This window comes from Theropithecus gelada, chromosome 15 (assembly GCF_003255815.1).
Source record: "Theropithecus gelada isolate Dixy chromosome 15, Tgel_1.0, whole genome shotgun sequence".
In the NCBI taxonomy this organism is placed as follows: Eukaryota; Metazoa; Chordata; class Mammalia; order Primates; family Cercopithecidae; genus Theropithecus; species Theropithecus gelada.
Genome location: NC_037683.1, coordinates 6,334,163 through 6,355,538, shown reverse-complemented (window position 1 = coordinate 6,355,538; position 21,376 = coordinate 6,334,163). Strand labels below are relative to the sequence as shown.

The 21,376-nt window shown below is 47.4% G+C and overlaps 1 protein-coding gene across 2 annotated transcripts in view; it reads left to right on the top strand.

The window, feature by feature from the left end:
- CFAP77 (cilia and flagella associated protein 77) overlaps positions 1-21,376 on the top strand; it is a 172,575-nt gene that overhangs the window by 24,730 nt on the left and 126,469 nt on the right. The window lies entirely within an intron of this gene.

The following is a 21,376-nucleotide window of genomic DNA, read 5'->3' as shown; positions in this document are numbered from 1 at the left end:
TGGCACTTGCTCTGAGGGCTGCTGTGATTCTGTTTGCCAGCCGTCCTGTCCTCGTGTGTGAGCTCTTCTAGCCTTTGACGGCCCTTTATCCCTCACCACTCTCTGTGAGGTGTGATTGTACCAGACAGTACTCACCTTCTCACCTCTATGACAAAAGACAGCCCAGATGGCATAAACTAGCCATCTGCCTGTGGGCAGGCTGCCCCCACCCCAACCTGAGATGCCACTTCACTGCCCTCCCCACACTTCCCCTGTCCTCACGTGGCTATTCATTCATCTTTTTTTTTTTTTTTTTTTGAGTCGGAGTCTGACTCTGTCGCCAGGCTGGAGTGCAGTGGCACAATTTTAGCTCACTGCAACGTCTGCCTCCCAGGTTCAAGCAATTCTCCTGCCTCAGCCTCCCAAGGAGCTGGGATTACAGGCGCGTGCCACCACGCCCAGCTAATTTTTGTATTTTTAGCAGAGACGGGGTTTCACCATGTCAGCCAGACTGGTCTTGAACTCCTGACCTCAGGTGATCCACCCGCCTCGGCCTCCCAAAGTGCTGCGATTACAGGTGTGAGCCACCACTCCCGGCCTATTCATTCATCTTTTAAAACCCAGTTTTGGCCACGCGCTCATGCCTGTAATCACAGTACTTTGGGATCACTTGAGTCCAGGAGTTAGACACCAGCCTGGGCAACATAGGGAGACCCCATGTATTAAAAAAAAGAAAAGTTACCTGGGCATGGTGGCATGTGCCTGTAGTCCCAGCTACTTGGGAGGCTCAGGTGGGAGGATCGCTTGAGCCAAGGAGGCTGAGACTGCAGTGAGCCATGATTATACCACTGCACTCCAGCCTGGGTGACGGAGCGAGACCCTGTCTTGAAAAAATAAAAATAAAATAAAGTAAAATAAATAAGGCCCAGCTCTGGATACTCTCCTCTGGAAGTCTTTCCGGACCCCATCCCCGTTCTGAGATGTTTTACGTGTCCCTGCTCTTTGCTGCCATTGTATCCTGTGTGTATTTCTGTCATTGTTCTTACCATGTATATGAAAATGTCTGTCCTTGTTGGTTCCTTGTGGCCAGGAACCAGGTTTCTATCCCCAGTGCCTGCAGTACTTGGCATAAAGTAGGTGTTCAATAAATGTTTGTCAAATGAGCAAATAAACAGTTTAATGAGGACCTGGGAGACTGTCTCCTAGTGAATAGTAGCCTTGGCATTTCTACAAACATCTAGATCTATTTTCAATCCAAAGTTAAGACACTTTCATTTTAAGATTCAAAGACAGGCTTTTCTCCACGAAGGAAGGCACAGCTATGTGCACAGGTGGGTAGACGCTATGAATTTGCAATTTGGTTTCACCGAGAAGCAAAATATCTGTGCGTACAACTTTGTGTAATTGAAACACGATTCGTACCACAACAACCTGTGTGTTATCAAGCCTCCAAGCGCCCACGAGCAGTGCAAACGGATATAGGAACCTGTAGGGGGGCGGAGGGATTGCTTCTGGTCTGGCTTTTGATTTGAGCATTTAACAAGTAAATCCAAATGGGCACTTTGAAACCATGATCCCTTCCAGCATGGCCATTCTGTGGATACGCACTCTGCCTGGGCCGCCCAGAGCACAAAAGCGAAAAAGAAGGAACACATGGCCGGTCCCAAGCCAGAAAGGGCCTTTCTGTGACAGGATATTGAGCTGTTTGATAAAGCCCAATATTACGCTTGAATTATGCTTGAATGCTTAGAGAAAGAACATTGTTCAAAGACGCTTAACACAGACTCAAGTGGATCGCTTTCTTCCGCCGCGTTGGAGGTGGTGTTGTGGGCTGTAATGATTTGGTATTGTATTTATAAGCTGACAGCGTAATCCTAGGAACAGCGGGAGGGGATGCAACCCAGGCAAGACTTTTCCACCCTGCTAATTAAAACAATCCTTCCTCTCCCCATGAAAGCTAATGAGACAGAAAGCGAGTGGGCTAATGAAAATGTCACCACGAGATTGCCCACTTATTTTATTTATTTACTGAATGTTGTAACTTCCATTTTGGGGTTCTAAGACAGAGAGAAAGAGAAAGAGATTTTTTAAAATGCGCTAGAAAGCCCCTTTCTCATTCATCACTGCTCTGCCCAGGATGAGCTATCACCCCGCGTATCTTTAGTGATCTGAAATTTTATCTCTGGTTGTCAATAATAACGATATGCTAGGAAAAGACTGTGTTCACTTCAAACTGAATAGAAGTGAAGGAATCTGAACACTTTTCAGAGTATTTCCCCGTGAATCCAAGAAGCCAGTTGGTTTATGAAAGGCCTGGGCCCTGGGGTGGCCGGTCGAGTTGAAGAAACTTCATCAACACCGAGTGGTGTTTGGTGGACGGGAGCAGTGTGTCCAAACACACTTAATGTCTACACCAACAGCATTTGGCACTGCCAAGATGGCAAGAACTCAATTAACATGGTATCTAATGGCGTCCAGCATGACCTCACCCTTCAATACCATGAGGGCACCCCAGGGCCCTCCTTCATTTCAAACCCTTGCATTTTTCTAGAATGCTTGGTGATGTCAGCTCATGACTTTATTGGCACCCACTGTACCCTGGACCAGGGAAAGAAACACAGGTTTTACCTTTATGTAGATGCTGATAAGTGGGATTTTTATGCTGGCGAGTCTGGATTTTTGGTCACCAGAGTGCATTTGCTCAGTGAGTGAACTGAGACCAGCAGCAGGTGCGCATTCCCCAGGAGAACCCAGGGAATGAAGAGAGGATGATGGTCTGCTTATGGACTTGGCAGGTTTATTCATTTCCATGGCTGCCATCACAAATCACAACTTGATGACTTGAAATAATAGGAAATGTATTATCTCACAGCTTCAGAGATCAGAAGTCTGAAATCACAGGTGTTACCAGGGCCAAGCTCCCTCCAAAGGCTCTGAGGGAGGGTCTTTCCTAGCCTCTTCCAGCTTCTAGTGGCTCCAGGTGTTCTTGGCTTGTGGCCGCATCACTCTGATCTCTGCCTCTGTGGTCACATGGCCTCTCTCCTGTGTCTGTCTCCTATTCTCTCTTATGAGGGCACTTTTCATTGGATTTATGATCCACGTGGATCATCCAGGATGATCTCATCTCAAGATTCTTAATTGCCTTTGCAATGATCCTTTTTCCAAATAAGGTCACATTCACAGGTTCTGGGGACATATCTTTTGGAACCCACTATAGTAGGGTTTGCAAAAAAGTTGAGTTGGTCACTTGATCCAAGTCGATTACACAAGCATTTTTCACTCTTGCTTCAACAAAGAATTTTTCTCCCTAGTTTTTCATGGCATGAAGATATTTGCAGAGTGATCTTTATGAAAAGAATAGTCAGGAAAAAATACAACATTTCGAAGACATTTAAGTGATATCTAACGGCCTTTCCACCATTCCACATTTGAAGTTGGAGACTTTAATGCTATGGCAATTCAAAGTGATAATTATGAACACTTCAAGTGAGATTCCTGATGGGGAAAATGCCCGTGATAGGTTGATGAGTGGGGCAGTGAGGAGGAGGTGGAACACAAAATTATATGTCTAGTGTGATTGCAGTTTTGCAAAAATTATCCTTGTCCATGAACAGGGCCAGGAAGTGAACTCTGAAAAATGAAAAGTGGTAAGTTATAGATAGGAGCTGGATTTTCCCCCTACCCCTACTTTATAATTTCTGTTAGGAGGATCATTTTTAAAGTTACAGTAGAGTTTGCCTCTATGGGGAGAGGAGGACTCCTGGGACACAGGAACAGGAGGGAGACCCGCTCTTCATTTCACACTCTGTGTATCATCTGACTTCTGTGTCATGTGCATGTAATACCTATTCAGGTAACTCGATGCACAGAGAAAGATGACAATTCCTGTCATCATGAGGCCTTCCCTGATCGCCTTGTCCCCGAATGCTGGGCCTGCTTTCTGAAGACTCCTTTAGCTGTTGATACACTGTGTGTTTATAACATTACTCTGCAATTGTTTACTCTTTTTTTTTTTTTTTTTTTGAGACGGAGTCTCGTGCTGTGTCACCCAGGCTGGAGTGCAGTGGCGCGATCTCGGCTCACTGCAAGCTCCGCCTCCCAGGTTCAGGCCATTCTCCTGCCTCAGCCTCCGAGTAGCTGGGACTACAGGCGCCCGCCACCACGCCCGGCTAGTTTTTTGTATTTTTAGTAGAGACGGGGTTTCACCATGTTAGCCAGGATGGTCTCGATCTCCTGACCTCGTGATCCGCCCGCCTCGGCCTCCCAAAGTGCTGGGATTACAGGCTTGAGCCACCGCGCCCGGCCTTGTTTACTCTTTTGTTCTTGTGCAAGGAGTGAGAGCATGGGCTAAGGCTTGAAGCAGAAAGACACTAAGGTGTACTCCAAGAACAGAAAGACGGTCAGTATTACAGGTTCAAACTTGAGGCAGGATGTGGCAAGAGGTGAGGCTGAAGGAAAGAGTCGTGGATATCACGGTAGGAGTCTGAACTTTGTCCGAGGGCAGTGGGAAAACATCAAGAGAGGTGAGACCACTTTTGCATTTTAGAGAGATCACCCTGGGTGTGGAAAATGGGTATATAGTAATTTCGCCATATAGATATAATAGTTACAAATAAACCTCAAGAGTACAGGCAAAAGTAAGACATTGGCCAGGCGCAGTGGCTCACTCCTGTAATCCCAGCACTTTGGGAGGACGAGGCGGGTAGATCACCTGAGGCCATCAGTTTGAGAGCAACCTGGCCAACATAGTGAAACCTTGTCTCTACTAAAAATACAAAAATTAGCGGGGTGTGGTGGGCACACACCTGTAATCCCAGCTACTCAGGAGGCTGAGGCAGGAGCATTGCTTGAACCCAGGAAGCAGAGATTGTATTGAGCCGAGATTGCACCACTACACTCCAGCCTGGGAGACAGAGCGAGACTCCATTTCAAAAAAAAAAAAGTTAGGCATTGGAAAATAATTAGAAAGTGATGCCTTTAGAGTATTTATTGCATTATCTTAATATAACTTAAAGTTTGTGTAATTTAATTTTTAATAATGTCCCTATTTAACAATTGGCTTGCAAGATTCCTGAATACTTAATGATTGGCTCTGGTGAGCTGATACTGACTTTGTATACCATTGGTTTCTATTGAGTCTCAAATGCATGTATTTTAGGAGAATGTAATATACTACCACACACAAAAATCTCCAAGATAAGAGGATTCTGAGTTCTCCTTTATTTGGGGGGACAGATATGGTCAATATATATATATATATATTTTTTTTTGAGATGGAGTCTTGCTCTGTCACCCAGGCTGGAGTGCAGTGGCCGGATCTCAGCTCACTGCAAGCTCCTCCTCTCGGGTTCACGCCATTCTCCTGCCTCAGCCTTCCGAGAAGCTGGGACTACAGGCACCCGCCACTTCGCCCGGCTAGTTTTTTGTATTTTTTAGTAGAGACGGGGTTTCACCGTATTAGCCAGGATGGTCTCGATCTCCTGACCTCATGATCCGCCCGTCTCGGCCTCCCAAAGTGCTGGGATTACAAGCCTGAGCCACCGTGCCCGGCCAATATTCTTAAATAAAGGAACCAGTTGAACATGATATTTCACTCTGCACTGCATCCAGCCCCAAGTCCTGAAGAACAAGACCTGGCTCACGTGGGTAGAAGCTGCTAAGCCAGAGAGGAATTTCCTGGTAGGGGCATTCAGGACCAGGGTTTCCTCTTTCACCTGCTGAAATCACTGGCTGTGGCTTCCTTCCTCTGTGAGGCTCTGTGATTAAAGCCAACCCAGGCAGCGGAAGCATCTTTCTGGTCACTCCCTGCTCTGAGCTCCGAGCCGAGAGATCTAGCTCTTTGTGGTCTGATTTAGTCTTCCTGACTCATCTTCAGATAAATCAGCTACTGTTACAGTTTCAGCTCTTACTCTGGGTAAGATGCTCTAATCTACCTGTCCAGAGTAAACATCGGTCTTATTCCTCTATCCTATGGTGCGGTGATGTAGATCACCACTCAGGGAAGAATGGAGAGTATCACCCTTATCATAGATCATCATCGTCAACATCAGCATCACGGCGTCATCATCATTATCAGCATTGTAACATCATCCTCAGTGGCGGCAGCAGCAGCAGCAATAACAATAACAACAGCTCTGGAAGGCCGAGGCGAGGGGATCGCTTGAGCTCAGGAGTTTGAGACAGGCCTAGGCGACATCGCGAAGCCCCCTCTCTACAAAAAAAAAAAAAAAAAAAGGCCGGGCGCGGTGGCTCAAGCCTGTAATCCCAGCACTTTGGGAGGCCGAGGCGGGTGGATCACGAGGTCGGCAGATCGAGACCATCCTGGCTAACATGGTGAAACCCCATCTCTACTAAAAATACAAAAAAAAAAAAACTAGCCGGGCGTGGTGGCGGGCGCCTGTAGTCCCGGCTACTCGGAGGCTGAGGCAGGAGAATGGCGTGAACCTGGGAGGCGGAGCTTGCAGTGAGCCGAGATCGCGCCACTGCACTCCAGCCTGGGAGCACAGCGAGACTCCGTCTCAAAAAAAAAAAAAAAAAAAAAAAAAAATTAGCTGGGCATGGTTGCACATGCCTGTAGTCGTAGCTACTTGAGAGGTCGAGGAGAGAGGATCGCTTGAACCCAGGAGGTCGTGGTTACAGTGGGCCATGATCACGCCACTGCACTCCAGCCTGGATAACACAGTGAGACCCTGTCTCAAAATAATAGTTATAGGCCGGGCGCGGCGGCTCAAGCCTGTAATCCCAGCACTTTGGGAGGCCGAGACGGGCGGATCACGAGGTCAGGAGATCGAGACCATCCTGGCGAACACGGTGAAACCCCGTCTCTACTAAAAATACAAGAAAATAAGCCGGGCGAGGTGGCGGGTGCCTGTGGTCCCAGCTACTCGGGAGGCTGAGACAGGAGAATGGTGTGAACCCGGGGGGGCGGAGCTTGCAGTGAGCCGAGATCGCGCCACTGCACTCCAGCCGGGGGCACAGAGCAAGACTCCGTCTCAAAAAAAAAAAAAAAAAAAAAAAAAAAACAAAATAATAATTATAATAGTAATAATAATAATAAACAACTCACATTGACTGAACAGTTTCTATGGGCCAGGAACTGGTTTTACAATGCATTCTCTCATCAAATCCTCTTAACAACCTGACCAGAGTAGATACTATTGGTATTCCCATTTTACGGATCAGAAAACCAAGGCTCAGAGAAATATGGAAACTTGCCTGAAGTCATACTGCGAGTGAGTGGTGAAGCCAAGATCTGAACCTCCACTAGGCTGTCTCCACAACCCGTCCTCTTGTTAGTAACTCTGCTACAATGCCATTGACTAGCTATTGACAATTATGATTAACATCTAGATCACGTTTGAGGGTTTACAAAGTACCCTTGAATCTGTCATCTCATCTGCTACCACCCTGGGAGGGCCACCATTATTTCTGTCATCATTTGAGAGTCCAGGGAGCCGAGGCTCAGGGAGGTATAGGGCTTTTAAGAACCCATCAGTGGTAGACAGTAGAGTGGTTCTGAACCTGGGTCGGACCCTGCAAACTGTGCAGGCTGCCCTATTTTACAAAAACACTTTCTGGGGTCTGGACCATTCTTCTTCAGCAAACACCTCCCATATACAGGACTTTCTGATGCAACCTGTGTGTGTTCCCAAAATAGCTGTTGAGTGACAGTCTAGCCTCCTTGATTTGAAGCTTACAAAGACCACTGTTTTCACTATCACTCTTCTCTCCTTGCCTCTTACTTCCTTTTCCTCCTTACTCCCTTTTCCTCTTCTCTGCATCCTAAACACACAATACCAGGGTCGGTGGGACCTGCAGCCTTTGTTTTCAAAGTAAAGTGTTGAGAATCTCACCCCACAAATCTGTCATTTGCATACTGTTTCTTTGGGAGTAGGGGGGAAAGGAGGCTGTGGGCCAGATATTTTCATGCAATTCTACTCATTATTTACGCAGACAAGGAGATATTTCAGTAAAACTGCACTCAACTCTGAGTGACAAGGTATCTTCTGCAGTGCAAGGTTCAGGGAAATTGTAGTGAAGTTGACAGCTTTTTAATGTACAGTTGCTATTCCACTGAAATACGGCATGTTTTTATTTTGAAAGTACAAGATGACCTATTTATTAGCTGTGATTCAAGCTGAGTTTACATGCTGGGAAACACAAAGGGAGAAGAATAGCATATTTCTTTTGAGGGCCACAGACGCCCTCCCCGCTCCCCCTCCACCACACATAAGAAAACATTGAAACCGAGTTTTCCGAATTGGAGTGGACGTATTTTCCTTGAAATGACAGCCTACCTTGGAATCACGGGAAAAAGTTGCCAATTACCTTAATCATCCTCCTCAGGGTAACAACAAGGAAGTGCTTAGGCTGCCTCGGTGCGAGCAGGCAGAGTGAGCAATGAGTTCTGGGAGGCAAACAGCCCCGGGTTCAAATACCAGCAACCCGATCTTCTTCAATGGCAAGGCTCGGGTCTGGCACGCCTGACCTCCTGCTCCTCCAAGGGTGGCTGGAGTGCCTGCAGCGTCCACAGCCCTGGGCGCTTGCTGGAGACGCAGCATCTCAGCCCCCACCCCAGACCTTCCTAATCATCAGAACCTATATTTCAACAAGGTCCCAGGTAATCTGTGTGCATATTCCAGTTTGGGAAGTGCTGGGCCAACCCAGAGTATCTTCTACCCTTTGTGCAGCTTAGGGAGGTTCAGTTTTGCACTTATTTGGCACCTCCTACTGTGTGCCAGGAGCTGATCTAGGTACCAGGAATACAGGCAGTAAGACAGACATAGCCCCTGCCCTCCCTTGGGCGTTTCCAAGACAAGCAGCGATATGGAACAAGGAATTGCAGTGGGGATGGATTGTAAGACCATTCTCACCGGGATAGAATGGCATTCGCATCTTGATGGGATTGTAACGGGCAAAATTTATTCAATAAGAAAAAACAGGCTGGGTGCAGTGGCTCACACCTGTAATCCTAGCACTTTGGGAGGCCGAGGCAGGCAAATCACTTGAGCACAGAAGTTCAAGACCAGCCTGAGCGACATGGCGAAAACCTGTCTTTACCCAAAATACAAAAAGATTAGCCAGGTGTGGTGGTGTGCACCTGTGGTCCCTGCTACTCAGGAGGCTGAGGTGGGAGGATCGCTTGAACCCGGGAGGCAGAAGGTGCAGTGATCTGACATTGAGCCACTGCACTCTAGCCTGAGCAACACAGTGAGACCCCATGTAAAAAAAAAAAACTCTGTGTTGTAATTTATGCTGCATCATTTTACATAATCTTATAAACCTTTTCTTAGAGGTTATTTTGTACTCGGAGATAATCATGCCCATCTTTTTTTTTTCACTGAGGCAAAATTCACATAATAGTCACTCATTTTTTTGTATGTACTTATTTTTTGTAGAGATAGGGTCTTGCTATATTGCCCAGGCGGGTCTTGAACTCCTGGGATCAAGTGATCCTCCCACTTCCGCCTCCCAAATTGCTGGGATTACAGGCGTGAGCCACTGCACCCAGCCAAACCATTTTAGAGTGTACAATTCACTGGCAGTTCATGCATTCACAATGTTGTACAACTAGCACCTCTGTTTTGAAAGGTTTTTCATCACCTCAGAAGAACACCCCAAGACTTTTCAATAATCACTTTCCATTCCCCTCTTCCAACCCCTGCTAACCACTAACCTGCCTTTTGTCTCTATGGATTTGCCTATTTTGGATATTGTATGTAAAAGGAATCATAACATGTGACTTTTTGTGTTAGGGTTTTTAACATGTTTTCAAGGTTCATCCATGTTGTAGCAAGTATCAGTACTTCATTCCTTTCAAGGGCTAAATAATATTCCATTGTATAGACATGCTGCGATTTATTTATCCATTCATTCATTGATGGGCATTCATGCTCATTAAAATAAAAAAGTGGTTTTTTTTGCTTTGCTTTGTTTTGTTTTGTTTTTGAGATGGAGTTTTGTTCTTGCTGCCCAGGCTGCAGTGCAATGGCGTGATCTCAGCTCACTGCAATCTCTGCCTCCCGGGTTCAAGCTATTCTCCTGCCTCAGCCTGCCAAGCAGCTGGGACTACAGGCATGTACTACCACGCCTGGCTAATTTTGTATTTTTAGTAGAGACGGGGTTTCTCCATGTTGATCAGGCTGGTCTCCAGCTCCCGACCTCAGGTGATCCGCCTACCTCGGCTACCCAAAGTGCTGGGATTACAGGGGTGAGCCACTGCACGCGGCCAAAAAAGTATTTTAATTTAAAATAGGCCTGTGTTTATCTTAGGTAAAATGGACCATCTTGGTAAATGGCCCTTTGTGAGGCAACAATGCTCAGTTTGGATTATGTCAGTTATTGTCACTTACATATGTAGTAGCAGTTTTTTGAGATATTAACCCAAGATGTAGGAAGCATTCTTCCTGAGAAGGACAACACCACGGTCTGTAAGGCTCAAATTGGAGCATGACGTTGAAAATAGGATTCCAGATTACATGCATGGGGCTTCTGGCCCCACTTGAATAGTAGACACTGGACTTGAAAATCACTTGTTTGGGTCTGCAAAGCATGAATTTTGCACCCACCACACTGCCCAGAATCGGTGGCAGTTCTGGGCCGTTTTCCCATTTTATTCAATCAGTTGTTGAGTTCACATACCAGCCATTCCTTGAGTGTCAACTCTGTGCTGGGTCCTGGATAGATGACAGTGGCCCTCCGGGGCCCACAGACCAGGCTTCCGGACATGCCCAAGATAAGAGCTGAACAGCCACCAGGGTGAAGGCTCCACCTGGCCCTTCATTGGATTCTGAGAACACCCTTTCCTCTTCCCCTTCCCACTTCCTACAGAGGTGGCTTTGCAGCTCCGAGGGAAATCAGCTTGCACATGGAAGCCCTGGGCATTAGCAGAAGCAACGGAAGAAGGTAATTGTGAGGATAAGACGCTCAGATGGGGTTTTCCAGCCAAGCAAACCTAGAGCCACCTGCAGCATTGCCAGGGAGACAAATGCCACATCTGGAAAGCTATCTGCATAATCCACAGCTTGTCATTTGGGCAGGAAGTATTCTCTCTCCTTTGAGAATCTGCCTTATTATGGGCTGGATCCATGCCAGGAAAGAGGAACGAGAGGGGAATGAAGCAGGAGCACATACACTCAGCACATTCATACCGTGGTTTGTCCTCTTGGCTCGTGGCCCGCCTCCAGGGCCCCACAGGTTCAGGAGGTGCCCGTAGTTAGATTCAAGAGAGATGGCCACGGCAAGGCAGGATGGCTGACCTGAGTCCTCCCGGCCGGCCGGCTGGGTCTTGGCTGTGGTCTCCCGAAATCGTGCAGTGTTTGGATCCATAGCGAGGTGTGTTGCAAATCATTTGTCGCTACTGGTAAAATACTGACTTTTGCAGGTTATTTATCTTTCTTCTTTAAATTAAAAAAAAAATTGTAGTAAATATGCGTGACCTAAAATTTGCCATCTTACCCATTTTTAAGTGTAGTTACACGGCATTAAATGCTGAACTGCATTAGATACTGCGTTATTATGCCACCATCACCACCATCCAGCTCCAAAACTCTTTTCATCCTGCAAAACTGAAATTCTGTCCCCATTAAACAACTCCTTATTCCCCCTCTCCCAGTCCCTAGCAACCACTGTCTTATTTTCTTTCTTTTTTTAGGCAGAGTCTCACTCTGTTGCCCAGGCTGGAGTGCAATGGTGCAATCTTGGCTCACTGCAACCTCCGCTTTCTGGGTTCAAGCAGTTCTCCTGCCTCAGCCTCCCGAGTAGCTGGGATTACAGACATGCACCACCACGCCTGACTAATTTTTGTATTTTTAGTAGACACAGGGTTTTGCCATGTTGGCCAGGCTGGTCTCGAACTCCCGACCTCAGGTGATCTGCCCGCCTCGGCCTCCCAAAGTGCTGGGATTACAGATGTGAGCCACCGTGCTTGGCCTCACTGTTCTATTTTCTGTCTCTATGAATTCGACTACTCTAAGTACATCATAAAAGCAGAAGCCTACAGTGTTTGTGTTTTTGTGTCTGGCCTATTTCACTTAGCCTCATCTTCATCTGTGTTGTAGCTTATGTCAGAACTTTATTCCTTTTCAGGGATAAATACTATTCCACTGTATGGATAGATCACATTCTGTGTATTCATTCCTCTGTCGAGGGACACCGGGGTTGCTTCTACCTTTAGGCTACTGTGAATAATGCTGCTATGAAGATGGGGGCACAGGTTATTGGCTTTTGAAAAAAAAAATAAATATGCTGGGCACGGTGGCTCACACCTGTAATCCCAGCAATTTGGGAGGCTGAGGCGGGCAGATCACTTGAGGTCAGGAGTTCAAGACCAGCCTGGCCAACATGGTGAAGACCTTTCACTACTAAAAATGCAAAAATGAGCCGGGCGTCATGGTGGGTGCCTGTAATCCCAGCTATTCAGGAGGCTGAGGCAGGAGAATCACTTGAACCTGGGAAATGGAGGTTGCAGTGAGCCACGATTGCACCACTGCACTCCAGCCTGGGCGACAGAGCGAGACTCGATCTCAAAAAGAAAAAGAAAAGAAAAGAAAAAGAAAAACAACAGAAATAAGAGAATTTCTCTGCTCTTGTGTTCTCTAGTGTTCTTTTAGGGGAGGGGGCTTCCAACTGGGTGGTGCATTAGGTGCCGCCCTCCACTTGCCTCATCTCAGCCTATAGTGAGAGACGTTTGCTGTTGGCCCTTATGTAGCTGTTCCAATTATGAGTGCTCATTCTAATGTAATTGTCCCACAAATGACGCTGGTGGGGACTTTCCTCAGGATCTAGGCTCACTCACAGGCATGGTGAGCACATGAGAACTTGATCCATGAGATATTTTTCACTATGGAAAAAAAAAGTTCAGAAGAGCTTCCTTAAAATCTAGGAAATCCAAGAGTCTGCTCGGTCGTGCCGGGGAGCAGGGCTGAACCCTGATCCTGGACCTCGAGGCTGTGGCCCTCAGACCTGGGTCTCTGAGTCGTCTGGGCATGTGTGGTCCTGGTTTCTGTTTTCACCGAGAACACCAGCTGGAATGAAGCCCCGACAGATCACATCTGGTGCTTCACTCTTCACCTAACTCCCGAGGGTGCCTGCCAAAGATATGGCTCTCAAGGCCAGGTGCGGTGTAATCCCAGCACTTTGGGAGGCCGAAGTGGGTGGATCACAAGGTCAGGAGTTCGAGATCAGCCTGGCCAACATGGTGAAACCCTGTCTCTACTAAAAATACAAAAAGTAGCCGGGCGTGGTGGCAAGTGCCTGCAGTCCCAGCTACTCAGGAGGTAGTCCCAGCTACTCGGGAGGCTGAGGCAGGAGAATCGCTCGAACCTGGGAGGCAGAGGTCGCAGTGAGCCAAGATCACACCATTGCACTCCAGCCTGGGTGACAGGGAAAGACTCCGTATCAAAAACAAACAAACAAAAAATACAGCTCTCTGGACCCCATATGTGGAGAGTGGGACTCAGAAGGGGGCCTAGGAATCTGCACTTTGCTGAGCTCCCAGGCGATTCCCATGCAGGCTGCCTCTGGGCCACACTGATCAGAGCCAGTCTGTGCAGTTGTGCTGTTGCTGGAAGGAGGAGAAGCTAACATGGGCTCCCCTCCCCCCAGGCCTCCTGCCTGCTGCTGGGTGACTCATGCCAGGGATGAGTGGGGTGAGGGGAAGGAGAGCCATCATGAGCAGTCAGTTCCTTACCAGCAAATTTGGGGGTGAGGTAGTTGCTTACCTTGACTTCAGAATTTTTTTCCAGCTTTACTGAGGTACAATTAACAAATAAAAACAGTATATGTATGGTGTACAAGGTGATGTTTTAATATGTGTTTACATTGTGAAATGATGACCACAATCAGACTAAGTAACACGCCCGTTGCCTCACATAGCTTTTTCCTTTTTTTTTTCATTTTTTATTGTTATTATTTTTTTAGGTGGAGTCTCACTCCATCGTCCAGGCTGGAGTGCTGTGGCGCGATCTCAGCTCACTGCAACTTCTGCCTCCTGGGTTCAAGCTATTCTCCTGCCTTAGCCTCCTGAGTAACTGGGATTATAGGCACCTACCACCACACCCAGCTAATTTTTTGTATTTTTAGTAGAGACGGAGTTTTGCCATGTTGGCAAGGCTGGTCTCGAACTCCTGACCCTTAGGTGATCCGCCCGCCTCGGCCTCCCAAAGTGCTGGGATTATAGGCATGGGCCACCATGCCCAGCTACATAGTGTTTTTTTTTTTTTTAATGGTGAGAACATTTGGCTAGGCGCGGTGGTTCACGCCTGTAATCCCAGCACTTTGGGAGGCTGAAACAGGCAGATCACGAGGTCAGGAGATGAGACCATCCTGGCTAACATGGTGAAACTCCGTCTCTACTAAAAATACAAAAAAAAAATTAGCCGGGCGTGGTGGCGGGTGCCTGTAGTCCCAGCTACTTGGGAGGCTGAGACAGGAGAATGGCGTGAATCCAGGAGGCAGAGCTTGCAGTGAGCCAAGATCGCGCCACTGCACTCCAGCCTGGGCGATAGAGCGAGACTCTGTCTCCAAAAAAAAAAAACAAAAAATGAGCTGGGCGTGTTGGCAGATGCTTGTAGTCCCAGCTACTCGGGAGGCTGAGGCAGGAGAATGGCGTGAACCCGGGAGGCGGAGCTTGCAGTGAGCTGAGATCCGGCCACTGCACTCCAGCCTGGGCGACAGAGCAAGACTCCGTCTCAAAAAGAAAAAAGAAATGGTGAGAACATTTAAGATTTACTCTTTAAGCGAATTGCAAGTGTACAACGCAGTATTCATAGCTCTGGCCACTGTGCCGCACGTTAGATCTCCAGAACTTATCCACCCTGCATACCTGAAACTTTGTCCCCTTTGACCATCTCCCCATTTTCCCCTGGAAATCACCTGTCTACTCCTAATTCTATGAATTCAACTTTTAAAGATTCTATATATAAATGAGAGCCTTCAATGTTTAGCTTTCTGTTCCTGGTCTATTTCACTTAGCATGATGTGTCCTGGATTCATCCATATTGTTGCAAATGACAGGACTTCCTTTTTTTATAGCTGAATAGTATTCCATTGTGTGTGTTTGTGTGTGTTTGTGTGTGTGTGTATGTGTGTGTATATATATATGTGCATATGTATATATATACACACATGCCTTTTTTTTTTTTTTTTTGAGACAGGGTCTCGCTCTGTCACCCAGGCTGAAGTGCAGTGGCACAGTCTCGGCTCACTGCAGCCTTGAACTCCTGGGCTCAAGCGATCCTTTTGCCTCAGCCTCCTGAGTGCAATGGTGTGATCTCAGCTCCAGAATAATCGGGAGATAGGAACCAATGACCTGGAGATGAGGTTATGGGAAAAGTCCAACAACTGGGCTGTGAACAAGGACAAGAGGCGTGAGTCACCATGGCTGGCCTATATTTTCTGTATCCATTCATTTATTGGTAGACACTTCAGTGGCTTCCATATCTTGGCTATTGTGAATAATCTTGCAATGAATGTGAGAATGCAGATACCTCTTTGAGATACTGATTTCATTTCCCTCGGCTATATACCCAGAAATGAGAATGCGGGGTCATATGGTAGTTCTTTATTTTTTTGAGGAACCTCCGTACTGTTTTCTATCATGGCTGTACCACGATTTCAGAATTAGCGAACCTTTTCTCCCCTCTTTTGTTCATTTCCTTAGTTCATTCCTTTCTATGGTAAACTTTACATTGGAGCCTTGAATTCTAAGTAGGAGATTTGGTCAGAAAAACCCAGTAAGAGTCAGGCCTCTTATCACCCACATGGTCACAAATTGAATCAGTCTCATAAAGTTGCTTTGGAAAAGCTCCGTGTGGATCCATATGCAGCAGCCACGTGAGCCTGGCTGATTCATTCATTTCTCATGGAATTACACAATAAAGATAACACATTGGCCGGGGGTGGTGGCTCACGCGTGGAATCCCAGCACTTTGGGAGGCCGAGGCAGGTGAATCACAAGGTCAGGAGATCGAGACCATCCTGGCTAACATGGTGAAAACCCGTCTCTACTAAAAATACAAAAAATTAGCTAGGTGTGGTGGCGAGCACCTGTAGTCCCGGCTACTCAGGAGGCTGAGGCAGGAGAATGGCATGAACCTGGGAGGTGGAGCTTGCAGTGAGCCAAGATCTCATCACTGCACTCCAGCCTGGGCCATAGAGCGAGACTTCTCCGTCTCAGGAAAAAAAAAAAAAAAATGTAAAAAACATAAATACAGGTGCGGGGAGCGGGGTCTCCCTATGTTGCCCAGGCTGGTCTCAAACTCCTGGGCTCAAGTGCTGCTCCCGCTTCGGCCTCTCAAAGTGCTGGGATTACAGGTGTGAGCCACTGGGCCTGCCCAGTTCTCCCATTTTCCAGAGGTGAAGACTGAGGCTCCATGAGGTTAGATGATTTGCCCCAAAGTCTCAGGGTAAAGCAGGGAAGCCAGGATTCAGACCCCAGCCTGACTCTCTCCAGATTCTACACTCTGCCACTGATTCTGCATTTTATGTTTTCCCCCTTAAAATCAACTAACGAGCAGAAGAAGCTCGGTGCAGAATGCAGCTGGAAGTGCTGCGCTTCCATCTGTCAATTAGAACCTGCCTCTTTCTGAGGATGCAGAGAGTGAACTAGGTCAAATTAATTGATCAATGTTGGTGTTAGAGGACCCCTTCCAAGAAAAGAAAAGCCGTATTATTCACATTCCAGTTTCCTTTTAAGCCTAGCAAATAATTGAAACCAGACTTCAGACAAGCGTAAGGTGACCCGCCCTGACTAGGCTGCTTGGGGTCTTGTCTTCCCTCGCCAGCTTGGACATGATCCCTGCTCCTGCCACCAGGAGTGCGTGGCCTTTTCTTGGACGTCCCCATCCACAGAGCAGCGTGCAGAGTGGCTCCGGTCCGCACACATCAGCATGTCGGTTATACACAGGGTGCCCTCCGTGTGTTCGGACCTAACATTCCTCTCAAATACACACTAAGCTGCTGACAGCAACAAATGCGGGGACTTCAAACACCTAGCGCAATGTACATGTTGAAAGAGTGGTGTTCTAGAATACTAAAAGGTAGAACATACCAGAAAATTGGGCTGATTAAAGAACCAACCTGCTACTTCCTCTCTGTACTCAGCCCTAGAATATTTCTTAATAAAACCACCCAACATTCAAAGGATATCCACTGGAGGAAAGACCTACTTAGGAGTGCAGTTTACAAGGCAGTGAGATTATTTGTTTTACCGCAGCCGCTGTATTATGCAGTTAGGGGCTGCCAGGGGAGGTACCCATTGGTAATGTGGTGACAATGTTATGTGCTTTGTTTGGGAGTGTGGCTTAATTAGATGACAACTTGGAGGTGCTAGCTGTTTGCAAGGTAATACTGGTCTCCTGGGCTGAGGACTAATTTAGCTTTTTCGTTTAATTCAGAAATGGCGAGAGGGAAGAAACTCAAGTTGTACTGGATCAAGAAACACACACACATGCACACACGTGCACACGCATGCACACACGCACACACGTGCACACGCACACACACACGCACACATGCACACGCACGTGCACGCATATGCACACACACACATGCACCACGCACACATGTGCACACACATGCACACGCACACGTGCACACACACGCACACACATGCACACACACACATGCACACACACACACTGATACTATATGTACATCACAAAACTTTGGTTGCATGACCCTGGAAAGGACTGTGGTCTCAGAGTCAGAGAAGAATGGAATGGCTCTCACATTCAATTAGGTTGATTAAAACACATCACTGCTGAGACCTTTCTCTTCCCTCATGCACCATAGCAGGCAGTATAATGTTGTGTTAAGGCACAGCTTTGGCTCAGGCAGACCAGACATTGGGCAGGTATTTATTGAACCTCTCTGAGCCTCCATTTCTTTGTAAAACAGGGATAGTAACATTCGCCTCCTGGGCTGGTGCCGGTGAGGATCCAGCACTTGGCAGAGTTCTTAGAACACAAGAAATGTTCCCCAAATGAAGCCTCTGTTTTTTGTTTGTTTGTTTTTGTTTTTTGAGACAGAGTTTTGCTCTTTTTGCCCAGGCTGGAGTGCAATGGCGCAATCTCGGCTTACTGCAACCTCCACCTCCCGGGTTCAAGCGATTCTCCTGCCTTTGCTTCCCGAGTAGCTGGGATTATAGGTGTGTGCCACCACGTCCAGCTAATTTTTGTATTTTTAGTAGAGACAGGGATTTGCCGTGTTGGCCAGGCTGGTCTCGAACTCCTGACCTCAGGTGACCCACCCACCTCAGCCTCCCAAAGTGGTGGGATTATAGGATTGAGATGCCGTGCCTGACTGAAGCGTCTGTTTATTATGAGCAGTCGGGGAGCAGAGATACATGAAGGGACAAAGGATCCTGCCTCTAGAATAATCGGGAGATAGGCACCTATGATGTGGAGATGAGGTTATGGGAAAAGCCCAACAACTGGACTGTGGACAAGGACAGGGCACCGTGGAGGTGGGAAGTCAGAGGAAGCTTCAAAGAGGGGGCCAGTCTGGAGGTCGGTTTACACATTTCCTTTATTGTTCACAAAACTATGATTTTTACGCCATAAAGTTGATCCATTTTAAGCATCCAGTTTGGTTGATTTTGGCAATTGTGTGCAATCATGTCACCTCCATCACAGTAGAGATAAAGAACAATTTCCCCAACCAAAGAAGCTCCCTTTTGCTCCCTTGCACTCACCCTCTTCTCTCCTGCTCCTGGCCCCAGCAACCACTGATTGCTTTTTGTTGCTACAGTTTTTGTTTTGTTTTGTTTTGTTTTTGAGATGGAGTCTCGCTCTGTCGCCCAGGCTGGAGTGCAGTGGCCGGATCTCAGCTCACTGCAAGCTCTGCCTCCTGGGTTTACGCCATTCTCCTGCCTCAGCCTCCTGAGTAGCTGGGACTACAGGCGCCCGCCACCTCGCCCGGCTAGTTTTTTGTATTTTTTAGTAGAGACGGGGTTTCACCGGGTTAGCCAGGATGGTCTCGATCTCCTGACCTCGTGATCTGTCCGTCTCGGCCTCCCAAAGTGCTGGGATTACAGGCTTGAGCCACTGCGCCTGGCCTGTTGCTACAGTTTTGTTCTTCCTAGAATTTGATATAAATGGAGCCATAGAGAACACAGAATTTTTTTTTAAATGTTTGATTTCTTTCATTAGCATAAGGCACCTGAAATTTATCCATGTTGTGGCATATAGCTGTACTCCATTCCTTTTCATTGCCAGGAAGCTTTCCGTCGTATGGGCATACCACAGTTCGCTTAGCCACTTGTTCAGTTGGTGAACATCTGGGTTGCTCCCAGTTTAAGGCTGTGATGAATGACCTGTGATTTCCAGACAGACACTTTCGTGGGCCTATATTTTCATGTATCTTGGGTAAATACCCAGGAACAGGATTGTGGAGTTACATAATAAACGTACATTTAACTTTGCAAGGTTCTGCTGTATCATTTTCCAAAGCGGCTGGCCCATTTCACATTCCTACCAGCAGGGCAGGAGCATCGCAGTCGCTCCCCATTCTCACCAATACTTGGTATTGTCAGTCTTTTTAAATTTCACTGTTAAATTTCCAGGGATGATTAAGAGTTTTGTAGGCAAATGAGGTGGGGAAGATATTCCAGGCAAAGAACATAGCATTTGGAGAAGCAGGGAAACAGGGAGAAGGATGTGATGTGCGAGAACTGCCGATCGGTCAGTATTCCTGGGGCAAAAAGTGGGGGCCTGGCAGTGGAGAAGTTGGGAGGGCAATAGATGGACTCAAGATGTGGACAGAGGCTGGACATGAGCCTAGACTGTTAATAATAAAAACAATGACTGCAAACACGCATTAAATTCTGCATATCAGCCACCAAACTTCTATGAGATAGGCCCTCCTATGATCCCTTTTCACAGATGAGGAAACTGAGGCATGGTTCATTAATGTGCCTAAACACATATAGCTGGTAAGCAGAAGAGCAGAGATTTGAACTCTGGTGGTCTGCCTAGACAGGCCATGAGCTTAAAACCATGGCACCACACTGCCCACCAGGAAATTTTGGTTTAGATACTGTAGGCCATGAGACGCTTTTAAAGATGTTACGTGGGGCAGTGAAATGAATGGACCTGTCTTTATGCAAGGCCACGTGGCTGCAGAGTGAGCCTGGATTGGAGGGGGTAAGCCAGGAGGTGCAGAGACGTGGGAGGAGGCTATGGCAGTCGTGTGAGTGAGAGGTAAGCAGCAGAGGGCAAGAAACAAATGAATGGGTTGGAGAGCTACTTAGAAGGCAGCCTGATTGAGTATGGAAGGTGAGGAAGAGACTGAGGATGGATGTCAGGAGTTTGGCTTGAGCAATGGGAGTGCCTCCAACCAACATGGAAAATTTCAGAATGGAAGCGGGTCTGTGGAAAGATCATGGATTGGGCCGGGCGCGGTGCCTCGTGCCTGTAATCCCGGGACTCTGGGATGCCGAGTGACTCACTGGAGGGCGGATCACTGGAGGTCAGGAGTTCAAGACCAGCCTGGCCAACATGGCGAAACCTCGTCTCTACCATAAATACAAAACATTAGCCGGGCATGGTGGCACGCACCTATAATCCCAGCTACTTGGGAGGCTGAGGCAGGAGAATTGCTTGAACCCAGGAGGCGGAGGTTGCAGTGAGCCGAGATTGTGCCATTGCACTCCAGCCTGGGCAACAAGAGTGAAACTCTGTCTTAAAAAAAAAGAAAAAAGAAGACAAGAAAGATCATGAATTGGATGTGGGTAATCAGTCTTCCACAAACAGTGGTCTTTTGGCGCTGGTGGTTTTAACACTCAAGTGAGGGCCCTGAAGGCCCATGACATTCGATGATTCATAGTTTTGCGGAGATTCAAATTTGAATATCCTGCAGTGTGAGGTGTGTCTGTGTGTACAGGAGTCATTTAAACTAGTGAGTGTACCTCCTCAGCCACCCAGCGTCTACACTGCCGCCCTACTCCATGGTTCTCTCCTCTTCATTGCGTGACACTCATGAAGATTCTTTGTCTCTTTCTCAATCCCCGCCACACCCCCTAAGTTAAGGGCCATCACTGTTTGCTCCCCGAGCCAATCCCAGTTGCCTTCATTATGGCATCTCTCCACCAGCCCTCACCCTCTCCACTCTGCCTCCCACCCCGAGCCAAGGAGATTTTCTTTTTTCTTTTTTGAGACTGAGTCTCACTCTGTTGCCCAGGCTGGTGTGTAGTGGTGCGATCCCGAGTAACTGGGACTACAGGTATGTGCCACCACGCCCGGCTAATTTTTTGTGTATTTTTAGTAAAGATGGGGTTTCCCTGTGTTAGCCAGGGTGGTCTCGATCTCCTTGACCTCATGATCCGCCTGTCTTGGCCTTCCGAAGTGCTGGGATTACAGGCGTAAGCCACCGCGCCCAGCCGGAGATTTTCAAAAGA